We start from the raw sequence: 17,613 nt of genomic DNA, 5'->3' as shown, positions 1-17,613 counted from the left end.
TAGAGGTTCATGAAGTCATAGCCAATGAACTCTACAAAATAGCTGACAAGCCTTCATACATGGCACGGCTAGCCTTCCCCCACCTCATATGCCATCTATGTTATTCAGCTGGAGTTATCATAGATGGAGATGTCTCCATTGAAGAAGACAAGCCCATCACTAAGAAAAGGATGGAGCAAACAAGGGAAGTCCCTCACGGCCCCAAGGAGAACATGAGGAAGTTCATCAACAAATGCCTCATGGAATGCACTTTCCTCCCAACAACTATTGGGAGCAACTCAGTACCTCCTTAGAAGACTTGAGCCAAAACGTGGAACAACTAAGGGTGGAACACCATGAACACGCCCTCACTCTCCAAGAAATAAGAGAAGATCAAAGAGCTATGAGAGAGGAGCAACAAAGGCAAGGAAGGGACATAGAAGAGTTAAAGAACATCATTGGTCCTTCAAGAAGAAGACGCCACTAAGAGGTGGATTCATTCCTTGTTCTTTATTTTCTTTCTGTTTTCGGTTTTTAAGTGTTATGTTTATCTATGTTTTTGTGTTTCTACTTCATGATCATTAGTGTGTAAACCATGCCTTAAAGCTATGAATAAAATCCATTAGTCTTTCACCTCTCTTAAAAGAAAAATGTTTTAATTCAAAAGAACAAGAAGTACATAATTTTCGAAATTATTAGTGAATTTAATTTAATTATATTGATGTGGTGGCAATAATTTTTGTTTTCTGAATGAATGCTTGAACAGTGCATATTTTTGATCTTGTTGTTTATGAGTGTTAAAATTGTTGGCTCTTGAAAGAATGATGAACAAAGAGAAATGTTATTGATGAACTGAAAAATTCATGAATTGATTCTTGAAGCAAGAAAAAGCAGTGAAAAAAAAATGGCGAAAAAAAAATATAAAATAGAAAGAAAAAGCAAGCAGAAAAAGCCAATAGCCCTTAAAACCAAAAGGCAAGGGTAGCAAGGATCCAAGGCTTTGAGCATCAATGGATAGGAGGGCCCAAGGAAATAAAATCCAGGCCTAAGCGGCTAAATCAAGCTGTCCCTAACCATGTGCTTGTGTCATGAAGGTCCAAGTGAAAAGCTTGAGACTGAGTGGTTAAAGTCGTGATCCAAAGCAAAAGAGTGTGCTTAAGAGCTCTGGACACCACTAACTGGGGACTTTAGCAAAGCTGAGTCACAATCTGAAAAGGTTCACCCAGTTATGTGTCTGTGGCATTTGTGTATCCGGTGGTAATACTGGAAGACAAAGTGCTTAGGGCCACAGCCAAGACTCATAAAGTAGCTGTGTTCAAGAATCAACATGCCTAACTAGGAAATTCAATAACACTATCTGAAATTCTAAGTTCCTAGAGAAGCCAATCACTCTAAACTTCAAAGGAAAAAGTGAGATGCCAAAACTGTTCAGAAGCAAAAAGCTACAAGTCCCGCTCATCTAATTAAATTAATATTCATTGATATTTTGGACTTTATAGTATACTCTCTTCTTTTTATCCTATTTGATTTTCAGTTGCTTGGGGACAAGCAACAATTTAAGTTTGGTGTTGTGATGAGCGGATAATTTATACGCTTTTTGGCATTGTTTTCATATAGTTTTTAGTAAGTTTGAGCTACTTTTAGGGATGTTTTCATTAGTTTTTATGTTAAATTCACATTTCTGGACTTTACTATGATTTTGTGTGCTTTTCTGTGATTTCAGGTAAATTCTGACTGAAATTGAGGGATTTGAGCAAAACTCTGAAGAAGGCTGACAAAAGGACTGCTGATGCTGTTGGAATCTGACCTCCCTGCACTCGAAATGGATTTTCTGGAGCTACAGAACTCCAATTGGCGCGCTCTCAACGGCGTTGGAAAGTAGACATCCAGGGCTTTCCAGCAATATATAATAGTCCATACTTTATTCGAAGAATGACGACGTAACTTGGCGTTGAACGCCAAGTTCATGCTGCTGTCTGGAGTTAAACGCCAGAAAAACGTCATGATCCGGAGTTGAACGCCCAAAACACGTCATAACTCAGAGTTCAACGCCAAGATATGCCTTAGCACGTGAATTCATCAAGCTCAGCCCAAGCACACACCAAGTGGGCCCCGGAAGTGGATTTATGCATCAATTACTTACTCATGTAAACCCTAGTAGCTAGTCTAGTATATATAGGACATTTATCTATTGTATTAGACATCCTGGATTGTATTTTGATCCTGTGATCACGTTAGAGAGGGCTGGCCATTCGGCCATGCCTGAACTCTTTGCTTATGTATTTTCAACGGTGGAGTTTCTGCACACCATAGATTAAGGGTGTGGAGCTCTGCTGTACCTCAAGTATTAATGCAATTCTATTATCTTTTATTCAATTCTCTCTTATTCTTATTCCAAGATATTCATTCGTACCCAAGAACATGATGAATGTGATGAGTCAGATTACCCTCATTATCATTCTCACTTATGAATGCGCGTGATTGACAACCATGTCCGTTCTACATGCAACAGAGCTTGAATGCGTATCTCTTAGATTCCCCAACAGAATCTTCGTGGTATAAGTTAGATAGTTGGCGGCATTCATCTGGATCCGGAAAGTCCAACCTTGTCTGTGGTGTTCCGAGTAGGATCCTGGGAGTCCGGAAAGTCCAACCTTGTCTGTGGTGTTCCGAGTAGGATTCCGATCATGAATGACCGTGACGTGCTTCAAACTTTAACCTGCTGGGCGTTGGTGACAGACGCAAAAGAGGGATTCTATTCCAGTAGGAGCGGGAACCAACCGGTGATTAGCCGTACTGTGACAGAGTGCGTTGCATAGTTTTCACTGCGAGGATGGGATGTAGCCATCAGCCACGGGTGATGCCTCCAGACTGGTTAGCTGTGCGAGTGACAGCCGCACAGGTTATTTCCCCGTGAGGAATGAAAGTAGCCACAGTTGATGGTGAACCCCTATACAAAGCTTGCCATGGAAAGGAGTGAGAAGGATTGAGTAGAAGGAGTAGGAGAGCAGGCGTCCAAGAGCTCTACAGCATCTCCATCCGCTTATCTGAAATTCCCACCAATGAATCTGCATAAGTGTTCTATCCCTTTTATTATTCCTTTTTAATTATTATAATTACAATTCCTCTTTTTTCTGCCTGACTGAGATTTGCAAGGTGACCATAGCTTGCTTCATACCAACAATCTCTGTGGATTCGACCCTTACTCACGTAAGGTTATTACTTGGACGACCCAGTACACTTGCTGGTTAGTTGAACGAGATTGTGAAGAAAATAAACAATGCCCTCAGAGTATACATCTTTTATAAATACATACAAGTGATCACAATTTCGTCCACCACTTGACATCTTTCATTTTTTTGATCATGGAAATTGAAGATCACAGTGCTTTAGCTTGTCTTTCTTTACTGTGAACTTCCTTCCGGTTTCCTCTTTGATGACCTCTATGAATTCCCGTGGAAGGATCTTAGTCACAATATAGTGATCAAACAGCTGTGGGGGCACCTTCATGGTTTGAATGTTTAGCAGTACTTTATCCCCTAGTGAAAAATTCTTAGTAGGGATTTTCTGATCTTCTTGGATTCTATCCTCTGCCTCTCCTTGTAGGACTTTCTTGTTGTGTTTTTTCTTGGCTGGTACTTTCTTTGTCCAAGGTGTTCTTACTTTCCTCTATGATCTTCTTCCATTCTTCCCTTTTTGCAATATTTTCGTTGTTAGTTGGTTTGTCTTCAGTGGCTCTGGGGAAAGTAATTGACCTCTTCTCACCCATTTCTACAAGGTGCTTAGCCAGTTGTTCTATCTGCCTCTCAATTCTTCTGATTGAAGTCTCCTAGTCCTTTGTTGTCTCCTCTTGGTGCTTCATCATTCTCTCTATTAAGATCTCCAAGTTAGTGATCCTCTGAGAGTCTTGTGAGATTGGTTGGTTGTGGGATGTTAGGGTTTGGAAGGGTAGGTGTTGTGGTGGTGTGTAGTGGTTGTTGTTAGCATGATGGTATTTTTGCTGGTTTGTGAAGTTGGAGTTGTTGTAATTGAAGTCCCCTGGTTCGTGATTTTGGTGCTCGATCCTTCTCCAGTTGGAATGAGTCTGGAAGTGTATGTTTTGTGAGTATTGGTTTTGATTGGCATTATTGGATGAGTGACGTTGGTTGTTTGTGGTCATGGATTCACCCTGGTTGAAACCTCTTTGTTCTTGATGTTGATACTCCCCCATTCTCAGATAATAATGGGGCCTCCATGGTGGAAATTGTGCATTCAATGCAGCAGAATGCAGGTGATCAACTTTTCTATCTCTCAGCTCCATGTGATGCTGGGTTTGATGGTGCATTTGTTTGTTCAGGTTCATGAATGCATTCACTCCTTCAAGATTCATCACTTCTTTTTCTGAAATTGCATTCGGTGGTTTCTCGAATGAGTGTTGGTTGTTGACTCCTTTGTCATTGAAATTTGCAGTTCCTTGGGCAGTTGTTGTCGCTTTGAGTAGGCCATCTGAGAAGTAATCCACTGCTTTTCTTGTTTCTGGGGTTAATCCTTCATAGAAAGCTCGGAAACCCACTTTGTCAGTTGCTTTCTTGTATTTTTCCCATGCCTTGAAGAGTGGTTCTTCTTCCCCTTGTGTGAATGGATGTACCCTCTCTTTCAGCTTGATGATCTGTTGGGATGAGGAGAATTTGGCCAGAAATTTGGTAACCAAATCGTCCCAACTAGTGATACTTTCTTAGGGAAAGGTTTTGAACCATTGTGCTGCTTCACCCCTTAGTGAAAAGGGAAATAGCAAGATCTTATAGGTGTCATGATCTATACTATTGGTTTTGACAGCACCACAAGTCTTCAGAAAAGTGGATATGTGCTGTTTAGGATCCTCTGATGGATTTTCGTCATAGGAACAATTATTCTTGATTAGTGTAATGAGTGGTGGCATCATGTCATGATATTCTTCTTCTGCAGAGACTTCTTTTCCAATAATAGTCTTTCCTCTGACTTCTCCTCTTTCCTGTGGCATGCAAACAATCACAAGGAACAAACAGCAGCACTCTTGAGAATTGAGTGTAGTTGGTTGAGACAAACTCTCAAACAGTTAGTTAAGTTGATAGAGGCAAATCTTCAAACAGTTAGTATGTTAGTAAAAAAAATTTAAGAAACAGAAAAGAAAAAGTGCTTGATCTAGACCTCCACTTCACTTAATCATTGTCAATCTATTTCAATCCCCGGCAACGGTGCCAAAAACTATATGTGTGGAAAACGATCCAACAAAAAACTCACCGGCAAGTGTACCAAGTTGCATCAAGTAATAAAACTCACGGGAGTGAGGTCGATCCCACAGGGATTGAAGGATTGAGCAATTTTAGTTCAGTGGTTGATTTAGTCAAGCGAATCAAGTATTGGTTGAGTGATTTTGTATCCAACAGTAAGTAAATAGCAGAAAATGTAAAGGGAGAGGGATGAATTGCAGAAATTAAAGAGAACTGAAAGTAAAAGTGCTGAATCTTAAAGAACAAGAAATTAAATGACTGAAACTTAAAGTGCAAGAAATGTAAATTGTAGTAACTTAAAGTGCACGAAATATAAATTGCTTGAATGAAAAAAGGGATTTAAGGACTGGGAATTCAGAATTTAAGCAAGGAAAATTAACTTGCAGCAATTATCAAAGCAAGAGATGAATTGAAATTGTCTAGATCTCAAATAGAAATGGAAATTTGATTACAGCAGTGGTTCAACAGAAGCACCAAAAGGAAAATTGGATCCCAAGACTCCAGAGACTAGATAGCAAAGTCTAGATCTCAATTGCCTTCCCAAATCTAAGTTCACAAAGCAATTAAAGAGAAATTGAATAATGAAGCAGTAAAGGAAATTGAATTCAACTCAATTATGCAGTAGGAAAATCAAAGAGATCTTAAATGGAGATTGAGACAGAAGTTCCTCAATTCTTCACACTCAAGACTCAATCAAGAAAAGTAAAAGGTGCTCAAGCAAGAACAAGGAAGAAGAGAGATCAATTCTCCGTCCCAATTCTCTAAGATTTCAGTTCAAAGCTCTCAAAGAAAATAAAGTCCAAAGATGTAAAAATTCAAAAATAAAAAAAAGGTCCTAATTACATCAAACTATCTCCTATTTATACACTTTCTATTCTTGGATTTTGGAATTTGAATGGGCTTTTTATTTGGTGAAGAAATGAATTAAATTGGATGTTTAATCCAATTTTCAGCCCATGAAGAATTTGGCTCCAGGAGGCTGCTCTGCTCTTGTGGAGAGTAGAGCAGGGAAATCTAGCATGAGGCCTCGTGTGTGCTTACTGCTGGCCGTGCCAATTTGTGTGCGCGCCCAAGCTCCTAGCCGTGCGTCAATGTGCTGCCCGTGCCATGCTAAGGAATGCTGCTCTGCTCTTCTTGTGGGCAGCGCAGCAAGGCAACCAAGGGTCCTTGGTTCGAAACTTGGTGGGGGCACACGCTGCCCCTTTTTCCTTGGCTTTCTTGGCACCAAAGTAGAGCCTAGTTCCTTGCTTCCCTAAGGTGCTGTGTTCGATCCTTGAAGGTTGAAAACAAGCCAATTTGGCTTGTTTTCCTTGTATTTGAGCGCTACTTCCTTACCTTCTTGTCTTGGGTTCGAAACCCATGGGTAGCACTAGGAGAGCAATTTCCTTTGAATTTTTCTTGCATGGAGCCCGATATTGCTCTTGAGGAGGGCAGGGTAGAATTTTTTTCTTCCTTTGGTCCTTGGCATAGAATTGTGCTCCGTTCTTATGGAGGGCAGGGCAGTGATGTTTTAGAGGCTTGGTTCATTATGCTGCTCTCTTGGAGGGCAGTGTGCTCTTGTGGAGAGCAGTGTTGCTTCCTCCTTCAATGTTGCGCCACACTTCTCCTTCTTTCACCAGACCATTTTCTTTCCTTGGCCACACTTCTTAAGCCACGTTTTTCTTCTTTTCTTCTATTCTTCACCTACAAGAAATCAAAGCAACCAATCAAAGTATCTCCAAACTCATAAGGTTTATAAATCATTAAAAAATCAATTAATTTTAGCTCAAACCTCATGATTTAGCATCAATTGAATGGTGGTTGTTTGATTTAAAGAAGTCATGCATATTCATTCCAAATTACTTACTTAGGATGCAAGAAAGTGCATAAGGACTAGTGAAACAAGTGAAATTAGCTTGAAAAATGGGTATATGATGACTTGTCATCAGGGGTTGGATGGATATTGTGACATTTAATTCTACCAATACTTTGATCTATGAATGTGTGTGGTATAATCAGTGACCAAACTTCATCTCTTCCCATGAGTAATTAAATCAAGGAATTGGGAAATTGCTCAAGCTTAGAGAGATTAGATTGCCAAGGAATTGGGATCCAATCACTTAAGATTGCCAAGGAGATCAATGAATGCATTGATTGAGGAAGAGATGAGAATGAACTTGATCCGGAGGATTGCAATATCTCTTGATCCCAATGTTCATTTCATTTTTAGTTCTTACATTTACTTTTCTTGCCATTTTCTTTTCTGCACTTTATTGCTTTCTTTACTTTTATGCCATTTACATTTCCTTGTTACTTATCACTCCAATATGATTCGTCTAGCTAAGATAATCAATCAACCATTGATTGCTTAATCTGTTAATCTCTGTGGGATTCGACCTCACTCTTTTGTGAGTTATTACTTGACGACAATTCGGTATACTTGCTAAAGGGAAATTTGTTGAGAGACAAGTTTTCATGCATCATGTTTATGGCGCCCAACAAATTTGCTCTATTGCTTCAGCAAAGGGTATGTTTATTTGTAGTTTCTTGAAGATTTCTAAGAATCTTGAGAATTGATTATCCTCTCCCCTCTTCTTTAATTGCAGTTGCTGGGGGTATGGAGCCTTTGAGAGGCATGGTTTGAGCGCTTCTCCTTCTTGATGTGACTTAGGGGTTGAGGTTTGAGCTTCCTCATGTCCCTTGTTTTCTTCATCCAATTTATTCTCTGGGGGTTTCTTGTGGGTCTCCTTCAATTCCTTTCCACTTCTGAAGGTGATGGCTTAACATTCCTCCTTTGATATTGAGTTAGTATTGCTGCAATTATTGTGTCCAGGGGCTTGCTTGAATAAGAATTCAATCTGTGTTGCCAGTTTCTTGATGGCAGCATCTTGATTCTGCATGTTGGATTGCACTTCTTCCTGGAAAGCTTTACTATCTTGAATTTCCTTGCATAGATTTTCGAATAGAGCCTCAATCTTTGATAATCACTCCTCGGTTATTGATGATGGGTTGAGATTAGGTGGTTGATAAGGGTTGTTAGATGGATGTTGGTAGGATCTCTGTGAGGTGTGTTGATAAGTTGCATTGTTATTGTAATTGAGGTTGTGGCGTCTTTGATCTTGCCCTTGGTCTTGTTGGTTTCCCCACCCAAAGTTTGGGTGTTTTCTCCATCCAGAGTTGTAAGTTTTGGAGTATGGATCATGAACTTGTCTAGGTAAGTTTCCAACATAGTTGGCTTACTCCCAGTCACCTTCTTCTCCTATGTTCGCTCCTTCTTGAGCTGATGGTGAAGTGATGGCTGCTGCAACTTGGTTTTCCTCCACCTTCTTGGTAAGATCTGCTAGCTGCTTGGTGATCATCTTATTTTGAGCTAACAATGCATCCATGTGGTTCAGCTCCATTACTCCTCTGGTGTTACTTCTTTCGGAGGCATAGAAGTAGTCATTCTCAGCAACTGTTTCAATGACATCTATGGCTTCTTCAATGGTTTTCTTCTTGTTTAGAGACCCTCCTGATGAATGATCCACAGCCTTCTTTGACTCATAGGAAAGACCTTCATAGAAAATGTGAAGTTGAACCCATTCATTGAACATATCTGATGGGCATCTTCTTATTAAGTCTTTGAACCTCTCCCATGCTTCATAGATAGTCTCACCATCTTGTTGTCTGAAAGTTAGCTCCAAGACGAGTTATAAGTGTCTCCATGAAAGCATTCTGTCTAGCACCTTGGTTGTGCATATACTGGACTTGTTATGGCTGTTGCTCCTCATAGCTCTCGTCTTGTTGTCCCCTTCCATCCTTTTTGACATCATTTCTATTTGTTGTTGAAGTTGCTGATGCATAATCTTATTTTGAGCTAAGATTGTATCAACTCCTTCAAGCTCAAATACGCCTCTCTTTGGAGCTGCTTGTCTTTCAGAGGAGTAAAAATACTCATTCTTGGCTACCATGTCTATTAGATCATGTGCCTCATCAGCAGTTTTCATCATTTGCAAGGATCCTTCTGAAGAATAGCTCAAAGCTTTCCTTGAACTCATGAACAAGCATTCATTGAAATTTTGTAGCTCCACTTGATGACAAGTCATCTTATACCCATTTTTTAAGCTAATTTCACTTGTTTCACTAGTCTTTGTGCACTTTCTTGCATCCTAAGTAAGTAATTTGGAATGAAAATGCATAACTTCTTTAAATCAAACAACCATCATTAAATTGATGCTAAATCATGATGTTTGAACTAAAAATAATTGATATTTAATGAATTATAAACCTTATGAGTTTGGAGATACTTTGATTGGTTGTTTTGGTTTCTTGTAGGTGAAGAAAGGAAGAAGAGAAGAAAAACGTGGCTTAAGAAGTGTGGCCATGGAAGGAGAAGTGTGGTGCAACATAGAAGGAGGAAGCAAACATTGCTCTCCACAAGAGCACACTGCTCTCCAAGAGAGCAGCATGATAGACCAAGCCTCCAAAATATCACTGCCCTGCTCACAATAAGAGCGGAGCACAATTCTATGCCAAAGACCAAAGGAAGCAAAAATTCTGCCCTGCCCTCCTCAAGAGCAATATCAGGCTTCATGCAAGAAAAAAACAAAGGAAATTGTCTCAAAGTGCCACTCATGGGTTTCGAACCCAAGAACATGGTGGAAAGGAGTAGCGCTCAAATACAAGGAAAACAAGCAAAAATTAGCTTGTTTTCAATCTCCAAGAATCGAACACAAGACCTTGGGGAAGCAAGGAACTAGGCGTCACTTTGGTACCAAGAAAACCAAGGGAAAAAGGGGCAGCGTGTGCTTCCACCAGGTTTCGAACCTGGGACCTCACCCTTTGTTGCCTTGCTGCGCTGCCCACAAGGAGAGCAGAGCAGCATTTCTTGGCACGGGTAGCACACAAGCGCGCACCAAGCACGCTCGGCCAGGGGCATCACGCGCAGCAAGCACGGATGGCAAGCATGCATGCACACTGCCCTGCTCTCCGCATGGGCAGGGCAGCATCTTGAACGCGCATCACACGCTTAGCACACACGCAATGAGGCCGCATGCACCATTTCCCTGCTCTGCTCTTCACAAGAGCAGAGCAGCCTCTTGGAGCCAACTTCTTCATGGGCTAAAAATTGGATTAAAAATCCAATTTAATTCATTTCTTCACCAAACCAAAAGCCCATCCAAATTCCAAAATCCAATAATAGAAAGTGTATAAATAGGAGATAGTTTGATGTAATTAGGACCCTTCTTTTGATTTTTGAACTTTTACATTTTGAGACTTCATTTTCTTTGAGAGCTTTGAACTAAGATCTGAGAGAATTGGGAAGGAGAATTGATCTCTCTTCTTCCTTGTTCTTGCTTGAGCATTTTTACTTCTCTTGTTTGAATCTTGGGTATGAAGAATTGAGGAAATTCTGTCTCAATCTCCATTCAAGATCTCTTTAATTTCCCTTCTGTATAATTGAGTTCAATTACATTTCCTTTACTGCTTCAATCTTCAATTTCTCTTTAATTGATTTGTGAACTTGGATCTGGGAAGGCAATTGAGATCTAGACTTTGCTATCTAGTCTCTGGAGTCCTGAGATCAAATTTTCATTTTAGTTCTTCTGCTGAATCACTGCTGCAACTTAATTTCCATTTCTGTTTGAGATCTGGCAGAATTCAAATCATCTATTGCTTTGATAATTGCTGCAATTTAATTTCCCTTGCTTAAATTCTGAATTCCCAGTCCTCCACTCCCTTTTTCCATTCAAGCAATTTATATTTCTTGCACTTTAAGTTGCTACAATTTACATTTCTTGCACTTTAAGTTTCAGTCATTTAATTTCTTGTTCTTTAAAATTCAGCTCTTTTACTTTCAGTTCTTTTTAATTTCTGCAATTCATCCCTCTCCCTTTACATTTCCTGCTATTTACTTACTGCTGGATACAAAATCACTCAACCAATACTTGATTCGCTTGACTAAATCAACCACTAAACTAAAATTGCTCAATCCTTCAATCCCTGTGGGATCGACCTCACTCCCGTGAGTTTTATTACTTTATGCGACCCGGTACACTTGCCGGTGAGTTTTGTGTTGGATCGTTTTCCACACATCACCACCCACTCACTGAACATTCCCTCTGGACACCTTCTGATCAAAGCTTTATACCTCTCCCAGGCTTAATACAATGATTCTCCTTCTAGCTTCCTAAAGGTTCGCACATCAGTTTTCAGCTTAATGACCCTTTTGTGGGGGGTTGAATTTGGCTAGAAGTTTGCTAACCAAATCATCCCAGTTGATGATGCTTTCTTGAAGGAATGTTTCTAGCCAATGTGTGGCTTTGTCTCTTAGTGAGAATGGAAATAACAAAAGCTTATAGATGTCAGGGTGGACTCCATTGGTTTTGACAGTGTCACAAATTCTTAAGAACACAGAGAGGTGTTGGTTTGGATCATCGGCAGCACTTCATCCATATTGACAATTATTCTGGACCAAAGTGATCAATTGATGTTTGAGTTCGAAGTTATTAGCATGGACATTGGGGGTTAAGATACTGCTCCCACAATTCCTTGGGTTGGGGATAGTGTAAGAGGCTAAGACTATTCTCTGAGGCTGGCCATTGTTGTTGGCCACATACTCTGGCGGATTAGGGATGTTACCCTCCATCTCTTGATCTTCTTCTTCTATAATCACTCCTTTCCCCCCTGCTTCCCTTCTCAACCTCAAGAATGTTCTCTCTAGTTCAGAATCAAAGAACGTGATTTACCTCTTTTCCCTCCTGGCAAACAACACAAATAAATAAAAAAAACACAAAAATAGGGCACTCTGTTGCTAGAGTGAGGTTATAGTTAGCAGAAACAAAATCTCAAATAGTTTGTGTACTTAGTAAAAACAAAGAAAAATTCTTAATCTAGATTATCACCTACTTAAACATTGTCAATCTAAATCAATCCCTGGCAACGGTGCTGTTCATACCCGGGGTTGAGCTGTCCGACCCAAGATGTTATACAGACAAAGCGACCGACCTGTTTAGGTCAGGACAAACCGACCTCTTCTCAAAGAGCTCGGCCAAATCACAGAAAAGCCCAAAAAAGGGCCCAAATAGAGGAACACGCCCCAAATCCTAAGGCAGCCCAAGCCTACAGAGAGAACGGTGGTTCCCTTGAAGATAAGATAAAGATAAGATAAGATAACTAACTTATCTTATCTAAGAAGGTCACTCTACGCCATTATAAATACACTAGAGCACCCAGGTATAACTCATACTCTGATTCTACTCAATACCTGCTTAATACCCTTGCTAACTTAAGCATCGGAGTCCCTTGCAGGTACCCCCCACCCTTCGGGGATGAAGGAATCAGCACCTCCATCAAGTCCTACAAATCGGATACCTCCGTTCCGACCAGTACAGAAGATCTCGTCTGAGATCGACCTACAGTTTCAGGTAACCCCCCGAACATTGGCGCCGTTGCCGGGGACCTGGAAGTTATCCCATTACCATGGCGGACGATCATGACAACGATCACACCTCAGATCTAGAAGAAAGAACGTCGCATAAAAACGCGGACTCCACACCAAAAGATACTCCCCAAATCAACAATAAGAACTCCCCAAACGAGGGAGCCCTGGATGCATTTCAAGATCAGTTAAAACAACTTGAGGAAGATGCTCTACGTCAACGAGAGGCCGAGAAGGATCTACAAAGAGAAATAAGGTGACGCCGGGAACTGGAAACCAAACTCCTAAAACTTGAAGCCGATGTCAAGACTAAAGACAGCCGATCCACTCCCGAATATAACGCACGAAAGGAGCAAGACCCATTCACCAAAGAGATCATGAAGACGAAAATTCCAAAGGACTTTAAACTCCCAGACATGACCTTATACGACGGCACTACAGATCCCATCCATCATCTCAGCAACTTCAGAAGCAGAATGTATCTCACCCACGCCTCAGATGCAGTTCACTGCAAAGCCTTTCCAACTACTTTAACAAAAATAGCAATCAGATGGTTCGACAATCTCCCTCCTAGGTCCATCTCAAGTTTCGACGACATGGCTAAAAAATTCCTGGCCAGATTCTCCATCCAAAAGGACAAAGCTAAACATGCTCCGAGCTTTTTGGGAATCCGGCAAGGAGAATGGGAAACCTTGCGTAACTACATGGAAAGATTCAACAAGACATGTATGGATATACAGAACTTGCCAACAGAAGCCGCTATTATGGGCCTCATTAACGGCTTGCGAGAAGGGCCCTTTAGTCAATCTATATCAAAAAAGTACCCCACATCTCTGAACGAGGTGCTGGAACGAGTAGAAAAATACATCAACATGGAGGAAAACTCCCGGTTAGGAGAAACCTTGAAAGCCGGGTTCACCCCCCAGGATAAAGACAAAGATTCCAGAAAGAAGGAAGATCGACATGGAGAGAAGATAAGAAAATACCACAATTACACTCTTCTTCGGGTGTCTCTTGTGGATGTATATAGAGAGGTTTGTAACACGGAAAAAATACCACCAGTTTGACCACTCAAAGGCAAAAACAGAGGAGAAAACCGGGCTAAATATTGTGAGTACCATCGAATCCGCGGGCACTCCACCAATGAGTGTTTCGACCTAAAAAATGTCATAGAAAAGCTCGTACGAGAAGGAAAGCTAGATCGATACCTGGCCACTCATGATGATGAACAAAAGAAAAGAAGAAGAGCAGAAGATGTCGGACCAATCGCGCAATCATTTCGAACGCCAGAAAGACATGTCCACATGATACACGCCAGATTCACCGGGGCAGAAATCTCCAAATCATCTCGCAAAAGACATCTCAAAGACGTATATCATGTCACAGAAAAGGAGGAAGTACCCGACATCTCGGTGATCATTTTTACGAAGGAAGACGCATCCGGCATCGCATCAGCGCATGATGATCCCATGGTCTTCACTATTATACTGGCAGACGTAAATCTTCACCGCATGTTGATAGACCAGGGGAGCTCTGCCAATATCTTATTCAAAACTGATTTCGACAAACTCGGCTTGGAAGAAAAAGAACTCAGAGCATATCTGGACAACCTATTCGGGCTAGGAGATACCCCAGTTCAACTGATGGGATACATCTCACTCCACACAACTTTCGGAAAAGGAAGTCAGTCAAGAACACTCAAAGTAGATTACATCATCATTGACGTAAACTCACCCTACAATGCCCTAATAGGTCGGACAACGTTAAATTAGCTCGGCGCAATGGTCTCGACTCCACATCTATGCATGAAGTTCCCAACGGCAGGAGGAATAGCCACGGTAAAGGCAGATCAGAAGATGGTGCGCCGCTGTTACAACGAAAGTCTAAACCTCAGAGGCAGAGGAGAAGAATCCCACACAATTGAGCTCGGCGGAGTTCAGAGGCGAGAGGAGCTCCGCCCACAACCTGAAGGAGAAGTAGAGAAAATCCAGATCGGGGACACCCCGGACCGAACAACTAACATCGGCACACTCCTAAAAGGAGACATAAAAGAATCACTCATACAGTTTTTACGAGACAAGACTGACCTCTTTGCGTGGAAGGCCGCAGACATGCTAGGCATAGATCCCAAACTAATGTGCCACAAGTTAGCAGTCTACCCAGGATCTCGGCCGGTACAACAAAGGCACAGAAAGCTGGGACCAGAACACTCTCAAGCCGTGGAAGAACAAGTACGAGCTCTGCTGGAGGCAGGTTTCATAAGAGAAGTCAAATACCCACTATGGCTTGCTAATGTCGTATTGGTAAAAAGGTCAAACGGGAAGTGGAGAATGTGCACCGACTATACCGATCTTAACAAAGCTTGCCCGAAAGATTCTTATCCGCTCCCAAACATCGACGCTTTGGTAGATGCCTCCACCGGATATAAATACCTCTCCTTCATAGATGTATACTCAAGATACAACCAAATCCCAATGTACCCACCCGACCAAGAAAAAACCTCTTTCTTAACCCAAAGGCAAATTACTGCTACATTGTTATGCCCTTCGGTCTAAAAAATGCGGGAGCCACTTCCCAAAGATTAATGAACAAATTTTTTTTTGGATCACATCGGAAAGATCATGGAGGTCTACGTAGATGACATTCTAGTGAAGACGCAAAACGAAGAGATGTTATTATCTGACCTAACACAAGTATTCAACACCATAAGATGACACAGCATACGACTCAATCCCGCAAAATGTACCTTCGCAGTAGAAGCTGGTAAATGATGTGTGGAAAACGATCCAACACAAAACTCACCGGCAAGTGTACCGGGTCGCATCAAGTAATAATAACTCACATGAGTGAAGACGATCCCACAGGGATTGAAGGATTGAGCAATTTTAGTTTAGTGGTTGATTTAGTCAAGCGAATCAAGTTTTGGTTGAGTGGGTTGTATTTAACAGAAGCTAAATTGCTTGGAATATAAAGGAAGAAGGGAGAATTGCAGTAAATTAAAGAACAGGAATATAAACTTGCTGAATCTTAAAGAACAAGAAAGTAAATGATTGAAACTTAAAGTGCAAGAAATGTAAATTGCAGTAACATAAATGGCAAGGAATGTAAATTGCTTGAATGTAAAAGGGATTCGAGGACTGGGATTGCAGAATCTAAACAAAGAGAAATTGGATTGCCACAATTAATAGAGCAGAAACTGAATTAGAAGCAATTAGAATTCAAACAAAAATTGAAATTAAAGTGCAGCAGGGTTCACAGAAGAACCAAAAGTAAATTGGGATCTCAGGACTCCAGAGACTAGGTAGCAGAGCCTAGATCTCAATTACCTTCCTAGATCCAAGTTCTCAAAGCAATTGACAAGAAAATAAAGAGGAAGCAGTAAAGGAAATTGAAATTAAACTCAATAGTGCAGAAAGATATTTAAAGAGATTTTGAATGGAGATTGAGACAGAATTTCCTCAATTCTTCACACCCAAAACTCAAAACAAGGAAATTAAAAAGGCCTAAGCAAGAACGAGGAAGAAGAGAGATCAATTCTCCTCCCCAATTCTCTGAAATCTCAGTGAAGACACCAAGAGAAGTTCCAAAGTGCAAAAATAAAATTCAGAGCTCAAAGAAAGTGCAAAATTCAAAAGCTAAGTAAAAGGTCCTAATTACATCAAACTAGCTCCTATTTATACACTTTCTATTCTTGGATTTTGGGATTTGGATGGGCTTTTGATTTGGTGAAGAAATGAATTAACTTGAATTTTTAATTCAATTTTTGCCCAAAAATAATAGCTTCCAGGAGGCTGCCCTGCCCTTGTGGAGGGCAGGGCAGGATTTGGTGCTTGGTGCGTGCGTGGTGCAGGCGTGGTGCAGGCTGGTGCGCAGGATGCTGCCCTGCCCTCGCAGAGGGCAGGGCAAAAAAAGTTGGTGCGCCAGAATTGTGCTGTGGTGCGCTGCTGGTGCTGCCAGATGATGCTGCGGTGCGCCAGAATGGTGCCTTGGTGCGCCAGAATTGTGCCACAACAAAATGCTGCCCTGCCCTCGCGGAGGGCAGGGCAGTGTTTCCACTTTGACGTCCCGAGTTCGAAACTTGGATGCTACACACGCTAGCCATTTTCCTTGGCTTTCTTGGTACCAAAGTGAGGCTTAATTCCTTGCTTCCTCATGGTCCCGTGTTCAACTCTTGTGGCAAGCATTGTAGACATTTTCCTTTGATTTTCTTCCCTTGGTGAGCCCGATACTGCCCTTATGGAGGGCAGGGCAAGGTTTTGTTCTTTTTGATTCCAAGGCACAGATTTGTGCTCTGCCCTTGTAGTGGGCAGGGTAGAGTTGCCTTTTATGCTTTGATGCCTTATGTTGCCCTCCTAGAGGGCAGTGTGCCCTTGTGGAGGGCAATGCTTGCCTCCCCTCCTTACATGCGGCACACTTCTCCTTCCTTTGACCACATTTTCTTATCCTTAGGTCACGCTTTTCTCTTTTATTCTTTTCTTCACCTACAATAAACCAAAACAACCACTCCAAGTATCACTAAATTCACAAGGCTTATAAATCAATTAAAATTCAATTAAAATTAGCTTAAACCTTATGAGTTAACATTAATTTCATGGTGGTTGTTTGATTTAAAGAAGTTATGCATTTTCACTCCAAATCACTTACTTAGGATGCAAGAAAGTGCATAAAGACTAATAAAACAAGTGAAATTAGCTTGAAAAATGGGTATATGATGACTTGTCATCACAACACCAAACTTAAATCTTGCTTGTCCCCAAGCAAGCATCAAAACTAAGAGTAAATGATATGAACAAGAAAAGAACACATATCCTTATTAGGCATATAGCAGAACTTGATTTATGGATTCTTTATGCAGACAATGATAACTCAATTATTGTTGCTGTTACATAATATACATCTTTCCTCAAAGACTTGCTAACCTTGCTGTTATAAGACATACTTTTTAATTACTCCCTTGCTAACTTTTCTTTTCTTATAATGCTTAAC

At 41.0% G+C, this 17,613-nt stretch overlaps 1 pseudogene; it reads left to right on the top strand.

Annotated features, from left to right (window-relative positions):
- The first annotated feature begins 8,799 nt into the window (after window positions 1-8,799).
- On the top strand, window positions 8,800-8,894 carry LOC112793059 (small nucleolar RNA R71; annotated as a pseudogene).
- The last annotated feature ends 8,719 nt before the right edge of the window (window positions 8,895-17,613 follow it).

This window comes from Arachis hypogaea, chromosome 3 (genome assembly GCF_003086295.3).
Source record: "Arachis hypogaea cultivar Tifrunner chromosome 3, arahy.Tifrunner.gnm2.J5K5, whole genome shotgun sequence".
NCBI lineage: Eukaryota > Viridiplantae > Streptophyta > Magnoliopsida > Fabales > Fabaceae > Arachis > Arachis hypogaea.
This window is presented reverse-complemented; position numbering and strand designations above follow the sequence as displayed.